The sequence below is a fragment of the Gopherus evgoodei genome, chromosome 4, assembly GCF_007399415.2.
Source record: "Gopherus evgoodei ecotype Sinaloan lineage chromosome 4, rGopEvg1_v1.p, whole genome shotgun sequence".
NCBI classification, from domain to species: domain Eukaryota; kingdom Metazoa; phylum Chordata; order Testudines; family Testudinidae; genus Gopherus; species Gopherus evgoodei.
Window position 1 is genome coordinate 24605352 of NC_044325.1, and position 25731 is coordinate 24631082.

The window sequence follows — 25731 nt, forward strand, 5'->3', positions numbered from 1 at the left end:
TTATTAGGCCCTGTTGCTCAGTTTGGGTCATGGCCCCCAGCTGCAGCCACTTCCCCTAATCAGCCCAGCCTAAAAGGCTGCTTTCTCCAGCCCCAGCCCTTATCCAGGGCTGTTTTAACCCCTTCTGGGCAGGAGCAGAGATCCACTCTGCTACACAGACCAAGGCAAGCAGAAACCAGCTCACACTAACGAATGGCAAATCCCCTTTTAATAGGGTTTGAGGACAGGAGCAATTACAATACACAGTTCATAACGTCTCTGGTTCAGCTCCCTAAAAAGTCTCTAGTTAGGCCTAGAGCCAGAGAGACCACCCCCACACTGCAGCCTCCACAGATTCTACTCCCCTCTCTTGCTCAGAGAGCATCTGCGCCTCTTCCTGTTTATATAGCCCAGCCATAGGGTGGGGCAGGGCCTCCTTGATTACACCCCAGACTGTCCCAGGTGTAGGCTTCCAGCTTGTCCCTTAAAGAGGTAGTACACTGCTTTACATACCTAGATTGCATGTTGGTGTTACAAATGGAAGTCACATTCTTTCAGTCAGAAGTACAGACGTAAATTCCTCCAATTCTTCTGGCTACTTTTCCCTGTCCCACCAACATGTTCTCAATCTTGTTTGGAATAATCCAAAACTAGCTGAGCCCTCATCCAAGTCCTGGTTTCATACAGACACTGGGTTATTCGTTCCACTGCTCTGACCAGGTCAGATGTCATGGAGCAGTAGTTTGCATATTTTCTAACCCTTTCTTAAAACTGTTTACTTTCCCATTTTGGCATATTATTCATTTTTTTTCGCACTAAGGTGGAAGACCGTTTTTTTTGTTTAATTTTTGGAAAAAAAATCCATGTATGGAATTTGAGCCATTCTCTGCATTTTTCATCCAAAGCATGCTTCTGACTGAGCCATGGAATAGCATGGTTATTCCAAACCCACTCTATACTAGCCACAGCTGTGTAAGTAATTCACTGTTTGTGTGAGAAGATCTGAGATGGGGAGGGATGAATGTAGGAAGAACTGATAAAAAATTGTGTTTTCATTTTAAATCCTTTTACCCGAACCCTCTCATTTATGTTAATGATATAATTTGACAAAAATGCTGTCATTGGTCAAATGGCCTCCAACTGATTATACAACAGACTCTCTTATATTAGTTGCACATTTAGGATTCAATCTTGCACTACTGAAGTCATTGGGAATTTTGACTTAGATTTTATGGGAGTAGGATCAGGTACAGTAATGGCAAACAAAAGTAAAAATCAGATAATCTATTGCTTTTGTTATACAGAGGTGTCCAAGCACAAAAAGAAAACTTTCATAGACTGGAGACTAGTATCCCATAATCCCTTTAACACAGGTGGCAAATTCCTAATCTATGTTAGTAGTCAGCATGTATGTGGAAATACACTTTAACAAATCTTATTGGTTGAAACTTGCTCATGTAACCAAAGAGTAAATTATTATCCTTTCAGACAGTGATAGCATGTTGGGCATAAGCAGTAAGTTCCACTGTGGATGGTGGGAAAAGGCCAGCACTGACAGCCAGAGAAAGCTGGCACCAGCAAAGAAAATCTGGCACTAGAGCGCTGGGGAAAGAGGAGCCAGCTCCAATGCCTCACCCCTATCTCCTGAAGGCAATCAGTGTTCATTAGCCTTTCTTTTGTCCGTGATTGGGAGTGTCCCTGATTTTCTGCCCACCATCTGTTAAAGGCTGCACCTGCTCTCCTTGCCCCAAACTGGATTTGTCTGGGGAAATGGCCCAAGGAGCCTGTGCCCTTACTACTGGTATCCCCAAATAGTGCCTGTTCAGTTCTGCCCACCTTCCCCCAAAGGCCACTGTAGCCTGAAAGAAAAGGGGCCAGGAACTTGCTCTCTAAAATGGCTACTTCCAAACCACTTCCCCTAAATACTACCTTTCCTTTCTGAGGGAATGCTGTCGCCTGGAGGAAGAGGATCAGACAAGTACTCTGTAAGCACTGACTGCCCTCCTCTTGCAAAGGCTTCTGTTGCTTAGTAGCAGAAGGACCCCAAATCTTGCTCATTCTACTCTGAAGCCTGTTCCTTGAAGAGGAAGAGATGTTTCTTGAGCATGGGGATAAAACTAGTGGGAAAGCCCCCCAAACATCAATCATTAAAACACTGACTCTTCGGCATTTGCTTTCTCATGAAATAAAAATGGGTTCTGTATGCAGACAGTTCCTGGGTGGAGTGACCAAGTGAAGAATCTATCTTATAAAGAAAACTACTGAAATCATCTAAGAGATGGATACTCTGGATTAGATATTTCTAATTCATGCACTCAAGAAAAGAAGTCCACCACTCTTTAAGGAGAGAAAAAAACCTCTTCATTTTAAGAGCTATACGATTACTGAGATGGATAGATCATATTGCCTGTTAGTAAGAGCTGCGTGATCCTTAAGCCTTAGAAAACAACTTACTGGATCAGGGCATGCATCTATGTTAATATCATTTAAGTGTAGTGGAATTCCTCTTTAAATTCTTTGTGCTGTAAGGCAGTGCCAAGAAATATACTTAATATCCCCATTTAAGCTGCCACAGCTCCAGCACACCCAACTGATGAAATGTTTAATTTCATCACAATTTGAGGATTTATGCAAATCTGACATTTACTAGTTTTAATTTTTTTCTGAAGATCTGAAGGTTTTTCAGGCATTTTTCCAGGCTGAGTTGATCCTCCTTTATGGGAACCCATGGGTTTAACACCACAACTGCATACATGGTCCAGAGTATTTAGCTAGGATTTAGTCAGGTGTCACTGTGCATTAGATATGAAGTCTTTAGGCAGAGCTGTCCTAGAAGCATAATCCTGAGAAGGAACTAAAGATTTCAGAGTTGGTTTGCCAAATAATTTAAATAGAATGTGTATGATTTGTAAATAAGGGGAGGAAAAGCATTGTGTGTTTGGATGCTTTGAGTTTGTCTTGTATTAAATTAAATGATATTAGCATCTCTTCATTGTCACACAAATCTCTGAGCAATGTTTCCTAAATGATGGGTCCTGACTCACCAGTGGGAAATAAGAAGGTTCTAAGTGGGTTGCAGGCCCAGTGTAGAGGGGAGGCCCTGGGCAGTGAGGGGGAGGTAGGTGGAAAGCAAGCCTGCCCCACACTCACACCACATAGGTGGGCCCTGTTCCGCATGGCTGGGCCCAGTTCCCTACTCAGGCATTGCGACCTGGCACCTTCTCTTTCTAGGCCATTTCACTTTTTGGTTCTCTAACACTGTCACAGTGCTGTTGGGTTTTAGTTTCCAGTATTGCAGGAGAATGGCTTTGATTGAAATTTTAAAGAATTATGAAAACATTTTATATTTATCTCAGATTCTGAAAAATCCTTTAAAAATCATGAAAAAAAACAAACCCCAAAACAAAACATCTGGTTCTACTTAACCATGCCCCATACTAGGAACATTTTTCACTGATTGATAATCACATTTTGTTATACTTACATAACAACATATTGTTGCACTCATTGTTCTGTACTGAAAAATAACTATACCTGTTGTAAGCGGGGGCGTTGCCGGGGCTCGACCCTCCCAGATGAGGAGGGGAGCCACACCAACCTCGACCTGTCGTCTGAGGGTCTAGGTCCTTGGAACTGTAGCCCACCGTCCGGGTGGCTCGGTCTCTGGGGATAGAACTGGGTGGCGGCACAATCAAAGGGGGCCCAGCCCTTGGTTTGGGTGGGGCACCAATACACAGTTACCTCAGCTCCGGCCCTCTTGGTTCAGGGATGGCTGGCAAGGGTGCGGGTCGCTCGGGCCCTTTGGGACAGGACCGAGCAGTGGCACAGTCAAAGGGGGCCCAGCCTGAGGTTCGGGCGAGGCACCAATACACAGTTATCACCGTTTAGCTGGCCTCTTCAGGCCGAGGGGGGAGGGGGATTCTGCCACCCGTGGACGGGTGGCAGGGGGAACGCAGGCCCACCCACTCCACTGCATTCAACCCCAGGGCCTAGAAGCGGTGATGACTGCTGCAGGTGGTCAGTGGGGATCCTGACCGCAACACACTGCCATGGGTATCGGGAAATCTGCAGCCTGACTCGGGTCGTCTGCCCCCGGGCTACTTCCAGTATCCCCCTCCAAGCCTACCTGGTTCGTGGGACCCGCTTTGGGGACATCCCACCACAGAGGCTCGTCACGGCCAGGGCTGGGCGGCAAGTCCGGCAGCTCCTCCGGGAAGTCCGGCCAGGCCTGTTCCGGGGTGTCCTCGGGGCTGCAGCAGGGGCGGGATGGTTCTGGCGGCTCCTCGTTGTAGCGAGCGCAGGGAAGCTCTGGCAGCGCCTCGTTATAGCGAGCGTCGGGAGGCCCCGGCCAGTCCGGACACCGGCCTCAGCAGCCTCCCAGTCAGGAGCTCCCGCTGACAGGTCTGCTCCTGCCAGTGGCCGGGCCCCAACTGAAGGCCGGCTTTTATCCTTCCGGGTCGCCGCTTGACCCTTTGAGGGGTGGGACTTCCGCTTAGTTGCCCCACCCCTCTGGGTGAGTGACGGGGCTCGACCCTCCCGGATGAGGAGGGGAGCCACACCACCTCGTTACACTGTTTATGTATATATAGTAGTACTATATAGGTACTTAACCACTATAATAGTGTACCTGTAACTATGTTACACAGAATGGGCCAAATTCTGCCTTCAGTAACAAATGTGAAGACCAATTGCAGCTATAACTGAGGACAAAATTTAGCTCTGTGTATACAATTGCTGGTCAGCTTAGCTTTTTACAGATACTGAATGGGTGGTGAAAATCCTTTCAATGCACTATAACGTGCAAGAAGAATTTTGTTGGCAAGACAACTCATGAAGCACCACAAAAATGGCTTGCAGCCTTAAGGAAATACAGAAGAATAAATGAAGGGCAAAAGTTACCAAATACCAGAATTAGAACAACCACAAAAAAAATAAAAAGTGTAACTCTCCCATAAGATAGTCACAATTTCATAACACTCTGAAATGCAGATGGAAAAGACACTTAATGAAAATGATAAAAGAACTAAAACATCCAGAACAACACACACAAGCATATTCAATCTAAACCAGAAATAACCCAAACAATTATGAAAAATTGTAGATTTCTGCCATAGACACATTTCTATGAGAACTTTACATGTTTTCCAAGGGGCCTATCAGGCGAAAGGAGACTTCTCTAATGTTGGCTCACAGCTGCCGGCTCCAGGGTTTTTGCCGCCCCAAACAGTGAAAAAAAAAAAGTCGTGGTGGTGATTGGCTGCAGCTCCTCTTTCTTCTTCGGCAGCAATTTGGCGGCAGGTCCTTCCCTCCGAGAGGGACTGAGGGACCCACCGCCGAATTGCCGCCGAAGAGCCCGACATGCTGCCCCTTCCCCGTGGCCGCCCCAAGCACCTACTTGCTGAGCTGGTGCCTGGAGCCGGCCCTGTCCATAGGCCTCCTACATAGGTTGTAAATCATTGAGGGAGCACTGTATCATGATCAGTGGAACTGGAGTCAGGGAGCCCATGGTCCCTGGAGAGACTTCCACAGAGCAAACACTAGGGGAATTGGAAACATGGAGACTTAGGCCGGGCACAGCTCAGCTACATGGATAGAGCAGTCCACAGGGTTTAGTAAAGTTCCATTTGTTCAACTTAACCTGCATTCAGTTTCACTTAGTGCTACTGAAACAAGTACACCTCAGATCTAGAAAGTATGGAGTAGCCTCGCTTGGTCACCACATGTGATGGATCATAAGAATAATATCAAGAGATTGAAACCCTGACAGCCTAATGGGATGGGTTTTTGACCAGCTGACTGAATATCAGTCTGCTGAGAAAAAATGTAAAGAGTAGTCAGAGGCCAAAGATCTGTCTCTCTCTCTCTCTCTCTCTTCCTGAGACTTTTGTCCTGGAGAGAGGGTGGAGAAACCAGCCATGTAGTTTAAAGACTAGACCCATCTAGCAGAAAATGTGGGGAGGATGCATGTTCTTTGCAGTCATCATGAGCAGTAGTCCTGACTCCTATTCTTCAGCATGTTTTTCCTTGTCTTTTAAATGGTCCTTCAGATGAGATATAAAACGTGTGGTTACTAGACCATGTTGTACTTTTCATAAGAGCAGGAGCATTAACCCCAGTGTCTTGACCACATTCTACTTTGCCTACTTGCAGCTTTATTTTGTACTCTGCTGTCACAGGGAGCCCTGCATGTCAAGCACAGCCATCCTGGTTGTCCCAGTCAAGGGTTGGTACACCCTGTCATGCGAAATTGTGGTGACTCCCTGTGGGCTCTGGCAATAGCAATAAGGAAAGCTCAGGGCCTCTGGTGGGGCCAAGCAAACAATCAGTCTGCAGCCCCTGGGCAAGGCAGAACAGAGTAAACTGTCTATGGCTTTTGAGCCTCCTGGCTGGGACAGGCAATAGCAGTTGGGGGTTCTGACCCTCTGGGTAGGGCAGAGCAATCAGTCTGTAGCCCCTGTGCAGGGCAGAGCAAACCTTCAGTAGCCACAGCTAGTGGCAATGTGTGTGTGGCGGTGGGAGGGGGGTAGGGGAACCTGCACCCTCCTACTCCACCAGGTTCTGACCCAGGGCCCTATGCAGGGCCAGCTGCGGGCACCAGCATAGGAAGCAGGTGCTTGGGGCAACCAGTAGACCAGTTCAAAGAGACGGCACTCCGTCCGGTATCGGGGTGGCATGTCTGGGTCTTCGGCGGGAATTCGGCAGCGGGTCCCTCATTCCCTCTCTTCCTCTTTGAGCTGCTGCTGAATTGCCGCAGAAGAGGAAGAGAGGGAGGACTGCCACAGAAGAAGTGGTGTGACTGAGCTGCCGCTGAAGAGCCGCCATTTTTTTTTTCTTTTTCGGCTTGGTGTGGCAGAAAAGCTGGAGCTGGCCTTGGCCCTATGAAGTGAGGAAATTACCAGGTAAGGGGTTAAACATCAGTTTCTAATACATTCCCAGGGTTATTACCTACTGCTCGTCTTGGCATCCCAGTCAGTCTCCACAGCTGGTTGGTCATCCAGAGCGTCATACAATCCACAGTTCCCACCATGTGCAGAGCTGCAGGTGCTTCTACTGAAGCCTGCAATACGTGTCCTTCCTCCTTCTCAGCCAGCCTAGACTGGGCTGGACTGCCTCCTTTTATCTGTCCCTTCCACCTGGAGCATGCCCAGCGGGTCAAGGGGGTGTGGTCTCCTGGGCCCACGGCAGAGGTGAAAGTAAGCTGGTATGCTCTGGTACAACATACTGGCAAGAGCTGGTATGCCGTGCCAGCCTGGACCGGCTTCTCCAGCATTGATTTAAAGGGCCAAGGGCTCCAGCCCCTGCAGGAAGCCCTGGGCCCTTTAAATCACTGCCAGAGCTCTGGCAGCCGGGCTCGGATGGGGATTTAAAGGTCCCGGAGCTCTGGCTCCTGCGGGGAGTCCCGGGCCCTTAAAAGTGCCACCTGAGTCCAGCTGCCAGAGCTCCAGCAGCGCTTTAAAGGGCCCAGGGCTCCCCGCAGCAGCTGGAGCCTCTGGCTCTTTAAATCACCACTGGAGCCCTGCTGCCGCTATCCCAGCCCTAGCCTGAGCCCTGCCGCTTCAGGGTAGCAGCCTCAGGGCTTCCACAATGATTTAAAGGGCCTGGAGCTCTGCGATGGCCGGAGCCCCAGGCCCTTTAATTCGCCCCTGAACCCCAGGGCTCTCAGCTGGTAGTTCCAAGGTGATTTAAAGGCCTCACCTCTTCCCATTGAGGCCACGCCTCTTCCGGTTGAGGCCATGCCCTTCCCAGGACTCCAGTGTACTGGTAAATCCTTTAAACAACTTTCACCCCTGGCCCACAGTGACTGGTCAGGCCCCGGGCCCCAGGCTTGGTACACCCCATCACGCTTCTAGTAAACAGTTCCAAGTTTCACCCCAAAAGTGGCTGCATTTCACTGGTGGATGGAGGGATCTCTAAATTAAGATGTGTTAAACAGCTGCAATTCCCATTGACTTTACTAGAAATCAGGAATCAGTTGGGATAACAGAATATAGGCGATAGGGAGCTCATTTATAGAAGTTCTTTTCTTCTCCTGACTCTGAAGTTAAGTCCTTTTCCACACAGCATTGTTTATATTTGTTTTTGCTTGGAGGAGGGTTCCTGAGCAGTCCAGGTTTACCATATCACAGAGCCAGCATCTGTGGTCTTTCTTTTATTCTGCATCAGAGTGAACTGAAGTGTTTGATGAGTAGAATTAACAGACCAAATCTATCCTTGATGTAATTCCAGTGACTGTAATAAAATAACACCATGGAAAGATTTAGGCCAACGTTTTTGCTTTTGGGCTGGAGGTGGTTCTCTGCAAGGCTGGGGTGGAAAACTGATTACATTGTGAAGCTTAGATGCAGTGGGTAGCAGCAAAAATTACAAAAGGCCTGAAAAACTGAGGAATCCATAATGTTTTTCTGTCTGTGGTTTTCCATTGGCTCTGGACATGACTCTTTGATTTTGGCATCATATCCATTCCCACTTCAATGGATTAGGATAGTAAAAACTCAGGGGATTATTGTCTCTAAATCAAGCCCATCATTCAAGTGTGTACACAAAAGTGAGCCTAGGGACCTGAGATCTTGCCAAAACCCCAGAAGCTGAAAACAAGCACCGTTTTTGTTTTTTTTTAAATTTGTAAGATACTTTTTAGTGCTTATGCAGTTTTTAGTCCATCTATTTCATTGCTGCTCTCTCTTGATGTTGATAGCATGAGGTTTAGTGCCTCCCATATATCAGCAGAGGAGACTGAGTTCAGTGCTATGGTGGGGCAGATTGAGACAAATACCCCTTTTCTACTTGATGTCTCTATAACCTTCATTCTCAAAAGATCTCCTTGGCTTCCTCTGGGGGTTTAAGCAGTCCTCAACTCCCTGCTGAAACAAGGCTCCCATTTATTGTTAATAATCTCAGATTTCACCCTGTGTGTGCCACAGAATGACTTGCGGTTTCATGGACATTACGATTTTTAAAGTATTTTCTATGCTTGTTTTTGACACAGTTACTGTGGAGAATTTATACAATTGCATAAAGAGTTAATAGTTAATACTTTATTATTTATTTGTGGTTGTATGTACAGGCCCCCCTCATGATCTCAGTCTCACTGTGCTAGGGGCTATTCAATCTAATTTTTGGAAATGTTATTGTTGTCAGTAGCTATCGATGTGGTGCTCTGCTCTTGTTCGATGATAACAGTCGGCTGCGTGCGTGTTCCCTCTGTGTGCTGCCCCGGCTCTGCGCAGATAGCTGACACAGCAAACCCCGAGAGAACCCCCAAAGACCACAGACTCTAGTAAGGTATGAAGAAACCTGAGCCAGGTTTATTGTCAAACAAAGCATGGTAATAGTTTCCTATAGACTCTACATGTGCCCCCTGGCAATGGACACAGCTCAGTCAGTGGCGGGACTTTCTGTGAAGTCTTGTCTGTGAAGTGTTCTGATGTCATCTTGGCACAAGATCCTCTTATTAGCACTTATGTGTAGACGCACCTGCTTCTAGCAACCCTCTTTTCGCCAACTTTTGCTTAGCAATGCCTGGAAGTACTTTGGTTCAGGCTTCATGCCTCAGACTAGGCCTCTAACACAAGAGTTTATGTTCCAGTGCCTCATCTTACTACAGTTATAAATAGAAAGGTAGGTGCATACAACTGCATCCAGGCATTTGCATGCATTTTGGCATCAATCCCACAGTGTGTATGTACTTGCAATCACACATGGCCATTAGGTGCCTGACTGTGTGGGTATACAAATATATTTGTGCAATTACAAGTCTAGCTTTGAAAATCTGACCTTTAATGTTATATGTTTTTATTTTCAGGTTGGTTCCCCTTCCCTCAGTAGCATAAAATAAGGGTCCATCTCTTAGTCTAAATAAATCAGGTAAGATGATAAGTTATTAGTAAGGATTCTTGTTGATATTTAAAAAGAAATTTGAATCATAATCAGCATTAAAGGAGGACAAAAGCAGCAACCAAGAGGTTGAACTGATTTAAAAGCATATTCTTTTTATATCCTTCCCAAGAAAAATGCAAACAATCCACACAATTGGTGCACAAGTGGTACAACACAAATATGTTTTTAGAACCAGATGATTCCTAGTATGGAACAGCAAAATGAATATCAGAGCATTCATCCAATGGAATTTCCACACCAGACTATAGATTTTATCCATCCATTTGTAAGTTGATTTATACATAGCTATAGTCAGATTTAGCCTAAAATTGATTGTCTGAAGAATTTGTTGAAATAAAGTCTCCAAGTATTTGGGAAAGTGACCACACTTTGGGAAAGTGACCCACTTTTCTAGATTGCTCTCGTATCCTCCATCTCATTAAGATACCCAAGTCTGACATGAGGGGTCTTATCATCCTGGCTGTTTGCAAGTTGTCCAGTGTAATTTTAGGTTATTGTAATTTGAATTATTTATTTATTTATTTTTGAGGCACCAAGAGTAGTGTGATTCTAAAGTTTCACTGAGCACAACTGGAAATAAACATCCTATGTATTGTTTCATAGCTGATTCCATTGGAATGGCTTTCTAAGTTGTCCTAATTTAGGGTCTGACCCTGCCATCCTTACTCAGGCAAAAATCCCACTGTAGGATCTGACCCATATGGTTTACTGTGTTTCCATTTTCAGAGTGGTAACCGTGTTAGTCTGTATCAAGAAAAAGAACAAGGAGTACTTGTGGCACCTTAAAGACTGGTATTTTCCACTGCAGGCATCTGATGAAGCGGGCTTTAGCCCACGAAAGCTTATGTTCAAATGAATTCGTTAGTCTCTAAGGTGCCACAAATACTCCTCGTTCTTTTTGTGTTTCTATTGTTGTTTTTCATTTAAGTTGGAATACAGATAAGTACATTCTAGATTTAAACAGTTTTTTTCAAAAGAACAAATTTGTTTAGCTGTCTAAACCCTGGAAACACCTTCAAAGAGGTGATTTTAGTATCTTGTAATTTTCTGTACACTATAAATGGTTACTTGGAATGTGCTTCTATTTGTCTTCCCTGAAAGAAAAAAAATACTGACCAAAAGAATTTAAAGTGCTTAAGAATTTTAACCACGGAGGATACACTGGGAGGCTAGAATGGCACATGGTGCTGAGCCTGTGAGATTCTTAAAATACCAGCAATTTGGGTCTATAATCCTGTCACTCTTTTTGTGTATCTGAAAAAATATCATTAATTGAAACCTGAGATTTCAGGCAAGACATCTGATTTTTGCAGTACCCATATAATAAATATCAAGTGGGACTTTGGGTATAAAAAAATGCAGAGGCACTGCTTTCTAAACAGACCTTTTGAAGCCTCACCAAAAAAAATCTGAAAAATACAACTTAATAACAATTCTCCTGGATCATATCCATATTTCCCTTTCCTCATTTCTGTTATCGGTATTTTCTTTGAAAGTATCATTTTTAAATGATCTGTGTGCTCCTGTTTATTGCCCACTTGAAATGATGGTTCTCAGTTTGTGACATCATAACTGGTTCATTTAAAAATTATTATGTCAGAAAGGGTCAAATCATGATTGGTACTGAACTCAGTGGAAATTGGGTGCTCAACACGTCACAGGATTGGGCCCATTGTGAAGATTACATTGGCATGTAGGGAGATAATTTATCAGCAACAGTAGATGAGCTTTTAAGGAGAAAATATTCAGAAGACATATAAAGCATAAATCTGGGTGTTTTGAAATAAAATTATTTTCAACATTTTCCAGGAAAAGTCAGCTGCACCTCAAGATTCCAATAAAAGTACAGATTTTTGTTTTTAATGCTAAAAATAGAAAGTTTTTAAACCTCCACATGAGCTACAATTTACTTATGACTTTCCAGAATGACTCAGGGCTTTATAACTAATCAGCTACTGGGCCACTCTTGGACTATTTAGCCTTTGCTATCCATGACCATTGACTCTGCAGGGAAAGGCATCAAGATGTCCCTGTGCCCCTTAACAGGTCAGAATGGTGTGCACCTGATGAAGCAGCAAGGGAGCTGGCTGGATCGCTAAGGTTCACTGACAATTTAGTCCATCACACCACACAGAATGTTGGTATTTTTATGCTACACGTGAGAAGAAGATAGTTTTCTTTTCCTCAGCAGTAGTAACTGTGGCATCCAGAATAGCAGAACTAGACCATTTTGAGCTGTGGGCACTCTGATTAGCCAGGCTCAATAATAGAATTGAGTGATTCTCTGTGGAAACCACTCATTTTCTTTCACTGGTCAGATCTGGACAGAGGTAGATGCTTCAGTGAGCAAAGGATTAAAGGGGGGAAACCACTTTTACTACGGGGTTTTCAGCCACTTTTATTTACTGAAATGTAGGATTTGCTTGCAAGCTGCATCCCACCACTTGTAAGATAATCCCCATGCCCTTCATGCCTGGTTAAAGTCAGTAAGGAGACCGTGGACCAATTATTGCTGAAGATTGATAAAGGAAAAGAAGATGGAGGAAGTAATCAGGAGGCAGCCATTTTAGACTCAATTCTGACTACTGGAGAGAAATTGGAGTTAATATTAAAGGCACAATGTCAAACTATCCTGATGTGAAAGAAACATAGCAAGAATGGAAAGAGGCCAATATGGTTGAATCAAGAGCCCTTTAATGACCTGAAAATGAAAAGGAATCCTACAAAAAGTGAAAACATGGGTGAATTGCTAAGATGAGTACAGCAAAATAGCACAAGAATGTAGGGACAAAATCAAAATGGCTCAGGCACAAAATGAGTTACACCTGTAAAAGGACATAAGAGGCAATAAGAAGAGGTTCTTTAAATATGTTAGAAACCAGAGAAAGATGAAGGAAAGTGTAGTCCCACTGCTTAGCTGTGAAGGAGAGCTAATAACAGACAACATCAAGAAGTCCAAGGTGTTTAATGCCTATTTTGCTTCAATCTTTGCTAAAAAAGTTAAATGTGACCAGTTCCTTAACACTATTAATATTAACAACAAGGGAGAAGGAACACAAACTAGAATATGGAAAGAACAAGTTAAAGAATCGTGACATAACTGGAAACAATCTAGATTAATGAGCAACTGTGCCACCCTTGTAGTGCAATCTTGGATGCATTATCATGCCTTGCTGAAGGAGGTCTCATCTGGTCCACTCACAAGCATGCAATGTTTGTAACTGCAATTTGCCAGCTACACTTGGGTTACACTCTGACTCTCCCCAGCCTTCTTTATACTGCAGGGTGATCCCAACACACTCCCAATCTTAGATTTCCCCCCAGAAATGTATGTCCTGTACTGCCCAGCCTTCTCCTGGACACTACAAGTTATATTAGGTCTGTTATTTCTTCAGGAGAAATAGTATGCGCACAACTTGCCACTCCAAATGGAGTTTCCCTGACACTTCAATTCAAGCACACTGGATTAGATAAAACAAAAAACAAAGTTTATTAACTACAAAGAGAGAGATTTTAAATGAGTACAAGGCATAAAAGTCAGAAATGGTTAGAAGAAAAAGATAAAACGCAACTGGTGCCTAACTTAACAAATTATGTTAAATTCAAAGCAGTTTTCTTACCACTTGCTTTTAGCAGTCTTATTGAACAAACTTCTTGGATCAAGACCCCTTCTCTCAGAATCTGGCTAATGCTTCCTTTTTCACTTCACATGTGGTGGGTGAATGCGATAAGGATGAGGGGTGCCTTTAGGTGTTTGTCCCTCCTGTTTATATCTTCAGTTCCCCTCTTGAAAAACATTTCCAACTCAATATCAGGAGACACAAAGCCAGTGGGGAAGGATGTTCCCTTCTGCTCTTTCCTCACCTGTTTGAGCTTCCTTTGTTTCCCCTTCCTTCTTGATGACTCTGTTTATTGCTTAAATGCAAATTAATTAGAGCAAACATTCCTTTGTTTAAGAAATGCCTGTTCATCTCAGTTTGGAAATGTGTTAGTGGAATCTTATAACTTTACATACACTGTTGCCACACATTTTACCAGGACAATAATGACCAGCAAATTATGAGTTTTTAATAGGACTGTCAATTAATTGTGGTTAACTCACATAACTCAAAAAAATTATCATAATTAAAAAAAATAATCGTGATTAATCGCACTTTTAATCACAGTTAAACAATAGAATACTAACTGAAATGTATTAAATATTTTTGGATGTTATTCTACATTTTCAAATATATTGATTTATATTGTAACACAGAATATAAAGTGTACAGTGCTCACTTTGTTGTTTTTTATTATAAATATTTGCACTGTAAAAATGATAAACAAAAGAAATAGTATTTTTCAATTCACCCCATACAAGTACCATAGTGCAATCTCTTTATTGTGAAAGTGCATCTTACAAATGTAGATTTTTTTTGTTATATAACAGCACTCAAAAATAAAACAGTGTAAACTTTAGAGCCTACAAATCTATTCAGTCCTACTTCTTGTTCAGTCAATTGCTAAGAGAAACAAGTTTGTTTACATTTACAGGAACTAATACTGCTGGCTTCTTATTTACAATGTCACCTGAAAGTGAGAACCCAGGCTTTTGGATGGCACTTTTGTAGCCAGCATTGAAAGGTATTTATGTGCCAGATATGCTAAACATTCGTATGCCCTTCATGCTTCGGCCACCATTCCAGAGGAGATGCTTCCATGTTAGGGTGACCAGACAACAAGTGTGAAAAATCGGGACAGCTGGTGGGGGTTAATAGGAGCCTATATAATAAAAAGACCCCAAAATTGGGACTGTGCCTATAAAATTGGGACATCTGGTCATTCTATTCCATACTGATGAAGCTAGTTAAAAAAATAATGCATTAATTAAATTGTGACTGAACTCTTTGGGGGAGAATAGTATGTCTCCTGCTCTGTTTTACCTGCATTCTGCCATGTATTTCATGTTATAGCAGTCTCAGATGGTGACCCAGCACATGTTGTTAATATTTAAGAACATTTTCACTGTAGATTTGACAAAACGCAAAGAAGGTACCAATGTGAGATTTCTAAAGATAGCTACAGCATTCAACCCAAAGTTTAAGAATCTGAAATGCCTTCCAAAATCTGATCAGGACATACTTTCAGATGTCTTAAAAGAGCAACACTTCGATGCAGAAACTACAGAACCTGAACCATCAAAAAAGAAAATCAACCTTCTGCTGGTGGCATCTGACTCAGATGATGAAAGTGAACATGCATTGGTCTGCACTGCTTTGGATCATTATCGAGCAGAATCCGTCATCAGCATGGATGCATGTCCCCTGGAATGGTGGTTGAAGATGAAGTGATATATGACTCTTCAGCACATCTGGCAGGTAAATATGTTGCAACGCCGGCTACAACAGTGCTATGCGAACATCTGTTCTCACTTTCAGGTGACATTGTAAATAAGAAGCATTATCTCCTGCAAATATAAACAAACTTGTTTCTCTTAGCGATTGGCTGAACAAGACTGAGTGAACTTGTAGGCTCTAATGTTTTACATTGTTTTATTTTTAATGCAGTTATTTTTTTGTACATAATTCTTCATTTGCAAGTTCAATTCTCATGATAAAGAGATTGTGTTACAGTAATTGTATTAAGTGAATTGAAAAATACTATTTCTTTTATTTCTTTTTTGCAGCACAAATATTTGTAATAAAAAATAAATATAGAGTGAGCACCGTACACTTTGTGTTCTTTGTTGTAACTGAAATCAATATATTTGAAAATGTAGAAAACATCCAAAATATTTAAATAAATGGTATTCTATTATTGTTTAATTGCACGACTAATCACCATTAAGTTTTTTTAATCACTTGACATGTCTAGTTTTTAAATGAACCCTCACAAGATGTACTTTGTACAGAGATTATTACAATAATGTATAGGATGTGAATACAGGGATACATTCTGTCCCAAAGCTATTTAGGCAAGTTAGAGATATTAACGTTGACAGGGCTTGACTAAATTCATCCTAGGGTACTTCAGGAACTAGCTGAAGCAGTCTCAGAACAATAAGCAATTTATCTATTCAAACTCACAGAGGATGGGTGAAGTCCCTGAGGACTGAAGAAGGGCAAACATAGTACCTCTCTTTAAAAATGAGGGGAGGGGTGAGAGGACCCAGAGAATTATGCACCAGTCAATCTAACTTCAATACCTGGAAAGATACTCGAACAAATGATTAAACAGTCAATTTGTAAGCACCTAGAGGATAAAAGGATGATAAGTAATAGCCAGCATGGATTTGTCAAAAAACATATCATGCCAAACCAACCTAATTTTCTTCTTTGACTGGATTACTGGCCTAGTGAATGAGGGGTAGGCTGTATATGTGACATATCTTGATTTTAGTAAGGTTTTTGAGAAGTCTCACATGACAGTCTGATAAACTAGGGAAATGTAATCTAGAGGAAATTATAAAGTGGGTGCACAACTGGTTGAAAAGCATACTCAAAGTAGTTATCAGTGTTTCATTGTCAAACTGGGAGGACATAGCTAGAGGGGTCCTTGGGGTGTCTGTCATGGGTCTGGTACTATTCAATGTTTTCATTACTGACTAGACCAGTGGTGGGCAAACGTTTTGGCCTGAGGGCCACATTGGGGTTCCAACACTGCCAGTTCTTCATTAAGTTAAAGAGCTTAATTTAAGTTCCTTAAGACTTCGGGATGCATTTTCTATCCAAACCTCTTGTTTGACATATATTCAGGGCCGGTGCAACCATTTAGGCAAACTAGGTCACCGCCTAGGGCGTCTAGTGGTTGGTAGCACCTAAAAACCCCCTCAGTTGAGGAGGTGTAGATGAGATGGGTGAGGGGCGCGCGGGGAGGGCTGACTGCAATAATGGGGGGGGGAACCGCTCCCTGCCCCAGCTCATCTCCACTCTGCTTCCTCCGCTGAGCACACAGCCCTGCTCTAAGTCTCCTCCAATCAGCGCCGCAAGCCTGGGTGGGGAGGAGAATTATAGCAGCGCCGACGTGCTCAGTGGAGGAGGCGGAGCCGAGGTGAGCTGGGGCGGGCTACTCAGGCAGGCTTAGTTTCTGCAGGAGGTCTCCCCAGGCAGGGTTAGCTGCCGGGGGGGGGGGAGTAGGGGGGAAGTCTCCCCAGGCAGGGTTAGCTGCCAGGAGAGGGAGGGAAGTCTCCCCAGGCAGGGTTAGTTGCCATGGGGGGACGGGGGGAGAGGGGTTAGCTGTCACAGTGGTGGGGGATAGCTGCTGTAGGGGAGGCTCCCTGGGTGGGGGGCTGAGTTAGCTGCCATGGGGGGGCGGGGTTAGCTGGAGGGGGTGCAAGGTGGAAGTTTCGCCTAGGGCACGAAACTTCCTTGCACCGGCCCTGCATATATTCAGTGTTTCTAGGTATTTTCTTATCTGCTTTTTATAAACAGCTGTACTAGCAAAATGTCCATAACTCTCTAGTTGCTTAGATCCCCTTTCCTTAGTTTTCTAGTTAGAGACATTTTAAAAAAGCAGGTTAGTAGTTCTGCCATTTTGGAGTCACCACAAGTGTGTCTCTTTTCTTCTTTATTAATCAATCACCCTCCTTTATCTGTAGTATTTCTTTGCCTTCTGCTATGTGGGGGAAAGGCTTTTTTTCTACTCTGCTCCTTCTTCCTTTAATTCTTACCCAAACACTAGAATGTTCCAATGCATTTTGATCTCAACAGAAAAATAATGCAGAGTCAGAACCTATTTAGAATAGAGAGAGTTGGGCAGCAAGGAGAAGCATTAAAAAAAGGATTAGTTTTGGATAGTGAAATTTATTCCACCTGCAAAAAGCCCAGCTGAGCTCTATGTAAGTGGAGTATGCAGCGATGGGGGTAGATGAAATCTACCACCTGAAACGAGGGGTCAGGGCTGCTGATACTCCAATCTATAGGCTGGGATAGTGGTCACAGCAGTTCTCTGCAAGTTGTGCAGGAAGCTGGAGACACTGTATTGCATTAGTGCTAATATCTGATTCCTGCTCCCTTTGTCCTGATCTAGCCCCCAGTGTAGCCTTCTACCTCAGCCTAGGCAGGGCTTGTGCACAGGCTCTTCCATCGAATGTAGACACCCCTATATGGCCGGTCATCCAGCAAACCTCTTACGCAATCCCTGTAAAGGTCTTAAACATTGTGGAGTGGTTTACAAACAATTCTTTTCCCAGGTGAATTTCATCCATTTAAAGCAAAGAAGAGGAACAACACTAGCATTTTGTTATTAGACAGATATGGTCAAAATACAGAAGTGGGCACTAGGAATTCCTTAGATAGAATCCTTCTCTTATACCAGCCATTTGTGTACAATGGGCAAATCAATAAATGACTCTGCCTCAGTTTCTCCTGTGTCAGATAGGAATAATCCTGTTAACTGACGTAAACCGGAGTTCTGGGAGTTAGTCAATATTTATAAAGCACTTTGAAAAGGAAAAGTCTACGGATAGAATTTTCAAAAGCAGCTAAGACCCATTCTCAAGAGTCATTTAGGAGCAAAAGTCCCACTGTCTTTCAATGAGACTTAGGCATCTACGTCACTTTGGGGTTTTGAAATATTTTTTTGCTGAGAAGTTTGCTAACCTTTATAGAAACCATATTGACATGGGAATGACATTTTATAGAGAGCAGAAAGAATCAACAAAATAACACATTTCACTTTTGTTTGTGAATAAAACAGCATGACTGTGTCAAAGAAATATGAATTCATAGAAGGAGTTACTGGTATATAGAGCTGAATTTTAAAGTCATATTATGTGCAAGAAAAGGAAAATGCCTTGGAAGTATTTCAGGTTCAGGAAATAAACATCTGTTTATTTAATGAACTAAAGGTATGTTTTTCCTTCATGGCTATTCATGATCCTTCATAGATCACATTATGTACTTTCTTTTCCAGATGTGTATAGGCAACTGCTGGAGAATGTGATCCATTTTTGCTTTGACTGTACATTCAACTGGGTCTGGAAGTCTGAGCTCTGGAGCAGAGAGGCCAGCGGAGATGAACATCAGGGAACAGGTTGATTGGACTCCCGTATTAATAGCCCTTTCCCAGTCTTAATTTTCATAGCTTGTATTTTTTTATTTGCTTTTTCCCCTCCCTGTTTCCATTTTCTTCTTTTCTTGTGTGTGTTAAATCAGGAGATAAAAAGTGCTTATTCTGTTCTCACTTCTTGCTGTTAAAAAAGTGCAATAGTTCACTTTCAGAAATTCCTGCTTGCTTTAAACTCCCTGAAATAGTGCCACCAAAACCTGCTTTTAATTATTATGTAGAAGCTGGAGGAAGCCCTGTCGGGAAAGCAGTTACAAAGAGAGTCAGAAGTTTTAGTTATTCATTATCAATTAATTTAATTCCTTTCTCTGTGCCTGAGGTGTTCTGCTCAGACCAGAGGTCATTGTCTACATTGCAGTATTAACACTTTTCCTGCTGGAGGCATCGAATATAAGGTCTCGTTCGGTCATAATGGGATTGAATCTTCTTGGATTCTAGCTGGTATGAATGCAGAAATAAGTTGCAGAAGTACGGAATGCAGAAAGATTACCAGCTGATGTGTGTGAATTTTAATCCTTCTCATTGAAAGGTGCATCATATGTCCTTCTTGGTGTAAAACAGCATGGCATATTATTGTAATTCTACAAGAAGGTACATATAGCTGCTGTGCAGAAGAATCAAGAGAAGGATTTACTGGATACTTCTTCAGTCAAAGTAACTAATAAGAAATGAAAATTCTTTGAGCCAATAAACACAGTCGCCAGCTATCAAAGATCTGAAACCTCCCCTGCCACAAACTTAAATCAGAACTTTTAAACATGGGCGCTTAAAATTAGAGTCCTAAATCTATATCTAGACCCTTAATTATAAAAACTCATGATGGGCAGTGAGTTCCTGAGCTCACATTATGTTCATTGGGATTTGTGGGTGCTTGTCACTTAAATAAGGCTGATATTTAAGAAACTAAATATGGATTAAGGAACCTAACTTTAGGCACCCATACTTGAAAATATTGGCCCTATTGTTTCCTAGAAGAGTGACCACTTTCCATGAAGTCACAAGAACATCCCTGGTTAGGTCATTTTTCATTTTCGAGCTTCTTAGCCCAATGATATCACCAGTTCAAAAAGCTTAGGGTCAATATAAGAGTAGCTCAAAAAGTAATTCACACTGACTGCTTAAAAACAGACAGCAGAAGGGATCTTAGATGGGGTGGGATCTAAGTTACTATGGAGAATTCTTTCCTGGGTGTCTGGCTGATGAGTCTTGCCCACATGTTCAGGGTTTAGCTGATCGCCATCTTTGGGGTCGGGAAAGAATTTTCCTCCAGGGCAGACTGGCAGAGGCCCTGGGGGGTTTTCACCTTCCTCTTCAGTGGGGCTTGGGTCACTTGCTGGAAGTTTCTCTGCACCTTCTTTTGCCTGCATTGTGCAGGAGGTCAGACTAGATGATCAATAATGGTCCCTTCTGACCTTAAAGTCTATAATTCTATGATTCTATGAAATCCTGTTGAAAGTAATGGAAAAGTTGTTCTGCCTGCATTTATATATAGGCAATAGGCAAAGATCATTTTGAGGTGAACAAAGCATGAGCAAATTGGACAAGTTTGAGGTGCATTTAAAAATTGAGCCCAGCTAAGTTTGTTTCTTGGATGATCTTGCTTATTAACATTAGCTTCCGACGTCATAGATTCATAGATTCTAGGACTGGAAGGGACCTCGAGAGGTCATCGAGTCCAGTCCCCTGCCCTCATGGCAGGACCAAATACTGTCTAGACCATCCCTGATAGACATTTATCTAACCTACTCTTAAATATCTCTAGAGATGGAGATTCCACAGCCTCCCTAGGCAATTTATTCTAGTGTTTAACTACCCTGACAGTTAGGAACTTTTTCCTAATGTCCAACCTAAATCTCCCTTGCTACAGTTTAAGCCCATTGCTTCTTGTTCTATCATTAGAGGCTAAGGTGAACAAGTTTTCTCCCTCCTCCTGATGACACCCTTTTAGATACCTGAAAACTGCTATCATGTCCCCTCTCAGTCTTCTCTTTTCCAAACTAAACAAACCCAATTCTTTCAGCCTTCCTTCATAGGTCATGTTCTCAAGACCTTTAATCATTCTTGTTGCTCTTCTCTGGACCCTCTTCAATTTCTCCACATCTTTCTTGAAATGCGGTGCCCAGAACTGGACACAATACTCCAGTTGAGGCCTAACCAGCGCAGAGTAGAGTGGAAGAATGACTTCTCATATCTTGTTTACAACACACCTGTTAATGCATCCCAGACTCATGTTTGCTTTTTTTGCAACAGTATCACACTGTTGACTCATATTTAGCTTATGGTCCACTATGACCCCTAGATCTCTTTCTGCCATACTCCTTCCTAGACAGTCTCTTCCCGTTCTGTATGTGTGAAACTGATCGTTCCTTCCTAAGTGGAGCACTTTGCATTTGTCTTTATTGAACTTCATCCGATTTACCTCAGACCATTTCTCCAATTTGTCGAGATCATTTTGAATTTTGACCCTGTCCTCCAAAGCAGTTGCAATCCCTCCCAGTTTGGTATCGTCTGCAAATGTAATAAGCGTGCTTTCTATGCCAACATCTAAATCGTTGATGAAGATATTGAACAGAGCCGGTCCCAAAACAGACCCCTGCGGAACCCCACTTGTTATACCTTTCCAGCAGGAGTGGGAGCCATTAATAACTACTTTCTGAGTATGGTTATCCAGCCAGTTATGCACCCACCTTATAGTAGCCCCATCTAAATTGTATTTGCCTAGTTTATCTATAAGGATATCATGCGAGACCGTATCAAATGCCTTACTAAAGTCTAGGTATACCACATCCACCGCTTCTCCCTTATCCACAAGACTCGTTATCCTATCAAAGAAAGCTATCAGATTGGTTTGACACAATTTGTTCTTTACAAATCCATGCTGGCTATTCCCTGTCACCTTACCACCTTCCAAGTGTTTGCAGATGATTTCTTTAATTACTTGCTCCATTATCTTCCCTGGCACAGAAGTTAAACTAACTGGTCTGTAGTTTCCTGGGTTGTTTTTATTTCCCTTTTTATAGATGGGCACTATATTTGCCCTTTTCCAGTCTTCTGGAATCTCTCCCGTCTCCCATGACTTTCCAAAGATAATAGCTAGCGGCTCAGATACCTCCTCTATTAACTCCTTGAGTATTCTAGGATGCATTTCATCAGGCCCTGGTGACTTGCAGGCATCTAACTTTTCTGAGTGATTTTTAACTTGCTCTTTTTTTATTTTATCTTCTAAACATACCCCCTTCCCATACGCATTCACTATGTTAGACATTCCTTCAGACTTCTCAGTGAAGACCGAAACAAATAAGTCATTAAGCATCTCTGCCATTTCCAAGTTCCCTGTTACTGTTTCTCCCTCCTCACTGAGCAGTGGGCCTACCCTGTCCTTGTCTTCCTCTTCCTTCTAATGTATTGATAAAAAGTCTTCTTGTTTCCCTTTATTCCCATAGCTAGTTTGAGCACATTTTGTGCCTTTGGCTTTCTAATCTTGCCCCTGCATTCCTGTGTTATTTGCCTATATTCATCCTTTATAATCTGACCTAGTTTCCATTTTTTATATGACTCCTTTTTATTTTGTAGGTCCTTACCACTATTCCATTTTTACTCAGAACTGTTGCTCCCACCCCTTCCTGAGAAAATCTGATCTTGTCTCCAATGTCCTGTGACAATCAGGGTCCAGATACCCCAATGGGAGAACAGAGGGTTTGACTCAAGAATAAGCAATTGAATCAACTGATTGTATACAATGTTATTGTGCTGTACAAATATGTAAATTAAGGTCTTTAGAGAAGTGTTCAAAACTTAATAATCACTATGAGATAAATTCATAACCACAGCCTGGATATATATGTATATAGAGAACTGGTCTCAAAAACTTCAGCTCCACCTCACAGCAGGACAGTGAGCAATCTGCCAGGGAAAGGCACCCCAAGCCAGGTGTTTACACAAAACCAGACTCAAGGAATGATCCATTACACAACCCAGGAAAAGACAAGAATGAGCCATTAAAGTTAACAGAAAGACATTGAGGCAACTGGTGATTTCCCCACTTTGAACATCTACAGTGACTGAAGATAAAAACTGCAAATGCTTTTAAAATGGAAGGAGTCTGGAAATGGAGAAGGACCCATATAATGTTGCAAGCTATCGACTGATAACTGTTGTCTGTGCCATTCAAGGTGCTGGAGTGTCTTACTCTTCATTGCATCTCCCCACAAGTGGAGTCTGTTGTCAATAACTACCAGTGTGGTGCTCTGCTCTTGTTTGATGATAACAGTTGGCTGTGTGCGTGTTCCCTCTGTGTGCTGCCCCAGCTCTGGGCAGATAGCTGACACAGCAGACTCCGAGAGAACCCCCAAAGACCACAGACTCTGGTAAGGTATGAAGGAACCCGAGCCAGTTTTATTGTCAAACGAAGCACAGTAATAGTTTCCCGTAAACTCTACAAAACATACTACGAATTTGTGCCCCCTGACAATGGACCGGCTCTGTCAGTGGTGGGACTTCCCACTGCCCCCTAGGCCAGACAAAGATGCGCACTCTGGGACATACTTTTATACAGTTACAGGACAGATTACACTGGGCTACAATTTTTGAGAAGTCGTCTGCTTCAGAGATAAAATGTGACATTTATTATGTATTTTGATGTGCTGAATTCAAATATGACAATTAAAACAACTGATTGACTGCTGTTTCTAGGATATTTAAGTTTTTACATTTTATGTCTATGTATATTGTGTAGATAGTAGAGTTTTAATCATAAATTGTAAACCTAGGTCTTTTCATACGTTTATGGTTGCTTTACATGATAATATTTCACCTGTCCTGTTTATGTAACACTTTAAAAATCAGCAAAAGTGTTATATAAATAAAATTTATTATGAAACAAAAGGCAAAAAACTATTATGTACATAGTTTAGTCCTATTCAGTGCTTCTTGGCTTGTCTCTTGTATTCATTAAATGGAGCATCTCTTGTCACTGTCCAGCAATAGTCTGCAAGCATTGATGGGCTCTATTTGCCCTGATAGCCTGCCAGGAGATTCCACTGCTGTAGTCTGGAGCCCAACAGCTCTGCCTTACTCTTGGGTAGTTCCAAATCCCTGACAAGATCATTCAGTTCACCTTGTGTTATGAGGTGTGGTTCAGAGGAGGAGGATGGGAGAAAATGTGGGTCCTGTGACATTGATGGTTCAGAACCAGAAGTTTCATCCTCTTCCTCTTCCTCATCTGACTCAAGTGAGAATGATTCTGGTGCATCAGGAACCGGCAGTCCTTCTCTGTGGAGTACTGGGTGTATAGCTGATGGAATGTTTGGATAATGCACAGTCCACTTTTTCTTCTTTGACACACCTTTCCCAACTGGAGGCACCATGCAGAAGTAACAATTGCTGGTATGATCTGTTGGATCTCTCCAAATCATTGGCACTGCAAAAGGCATAGATTTCCTTTTCGTGTTCAACCACTGGCGAAGATTTGTTGCACAAGTGTTGCAGCATATGTGTGGGGCCCACCTCTTGTCCTGATCTCCAATTTTGCAGCCAAAATAAAGGTGATAGGCTTTCTTAACCATAGTGGTTGTACTGCTCTTTTGTGATGCAAAAGTCACTTCACCACAAACATAGCAGAAGTTATCTGCACTGTTCACACAAGTACGAGGCATCTCTGCTTACTTTGGCTAAACAGAAATGTGTCCCTTTGCAAAATCAAACGCAGACAAATAAGAGAGCACGACACTGTATGATTTCTAGAGCTGATATAGGGCAATTTGTTCAGCAGAGTGATGTAAGCTTCATTATGATTGCATCATCCATGACTTCTAGGAATAACATGATGCAATTCATATCATGTATGACACAATACCAGCTTCAGATTGCATCATTCATTGTTTTGCCTAAAAAGCAAGTACTATCCAAACCCAGTTATAGATTTATTCATAGATCCAGTCAAAGATGTATTTTAGTCATTTCTGGTTTAAATTGAGATCCCTTCCCTTTATAACTCACTTATCCTCTGCCATTCCCAAGTCAAGGGTCGTATATACTGACCCAATAGCATATCTTGAAAACTAGAGCCAATCAACAATTTTAAGCAACATTTTCATTCTCAGTGATCCAGAATTAGTAAAGTTGGACTACATTTATTTCAGAGGCATTTTGGCTGTAGAGCAGTGTTATTCATCTCTACTGACGTATTGAGGTACAGCCCCTTGGCTCATTAGGGTGCTGTCTCCCCCTTTGATCATGTTGTTTCAGACAAAGAGATCTATCCATCATGCTGTCCTTTTGACCCTGTCTTTAAGATGCACCTGCCTGTTCCTTGTTATGTTTATGGAGTGTCCTTTTATCAGGCTGTCCAGGTGCCATCTTGGCACAAGTTCCTCTTATTAGCACTTATATGTGAATGCACCTGCTTCTAACAATCCTCTTCTCGCCAACTTCTGTGAGTGAAGCCTGCCTCTGGCTCACAGCCCAGCTTTTGCTTAGCAATGTCTGGAGGAACTTTGGTTCAGGCTTCAGGCCTTAGACTGGGCCTCTGACACAAGAGTTTGTTTCAGGGCCTCATCTTACTACAGAGTCAATATTCAGCATCGAGCAAGCAGGCTTTTGAAGAGGTCATAACACCTTAATTCAACTGCTTGCTTTGACAACATTCCTCAAAAATGATTTTCAGAAAACCTGAAGAAGGGAGGAGCCTTATTTCTGGACCTAACAGCAGAATATGATGTGGCCTGGCACATGGGGCTCTTAGTCAAATTGTCAAGAGCGTACCGTGCCTGGGTAGTCAGTGTTGCTTAACTTCTCCTCTGCATCAGACAT

The 25731-nt window shown here is 42.6% G+C and overlaps 1 long non-coding RNA gene across 1 annotated transcript; it reads right to left on the bottom strand.

The window, feature by feature from the left end:
* Positions 1-9496: 9496 nt before the first annotated feature.
* On the bottom strand, positions 9497-25486 carry LOC115651369. Its single transcript, XR_004000341.1, has 3 exons — positions 25453-25486; positions 24776-24778; positions 9497-9541 (listed from the first exon to the last, which is right to left on the bottom strand). It is a non-coding gene; the product is annotated as an uncharacterized LOC115651369 (long non-coding RNA).
* Between the last annotated feature and the right edge of the window lie 245 nt (positions 25487-25731).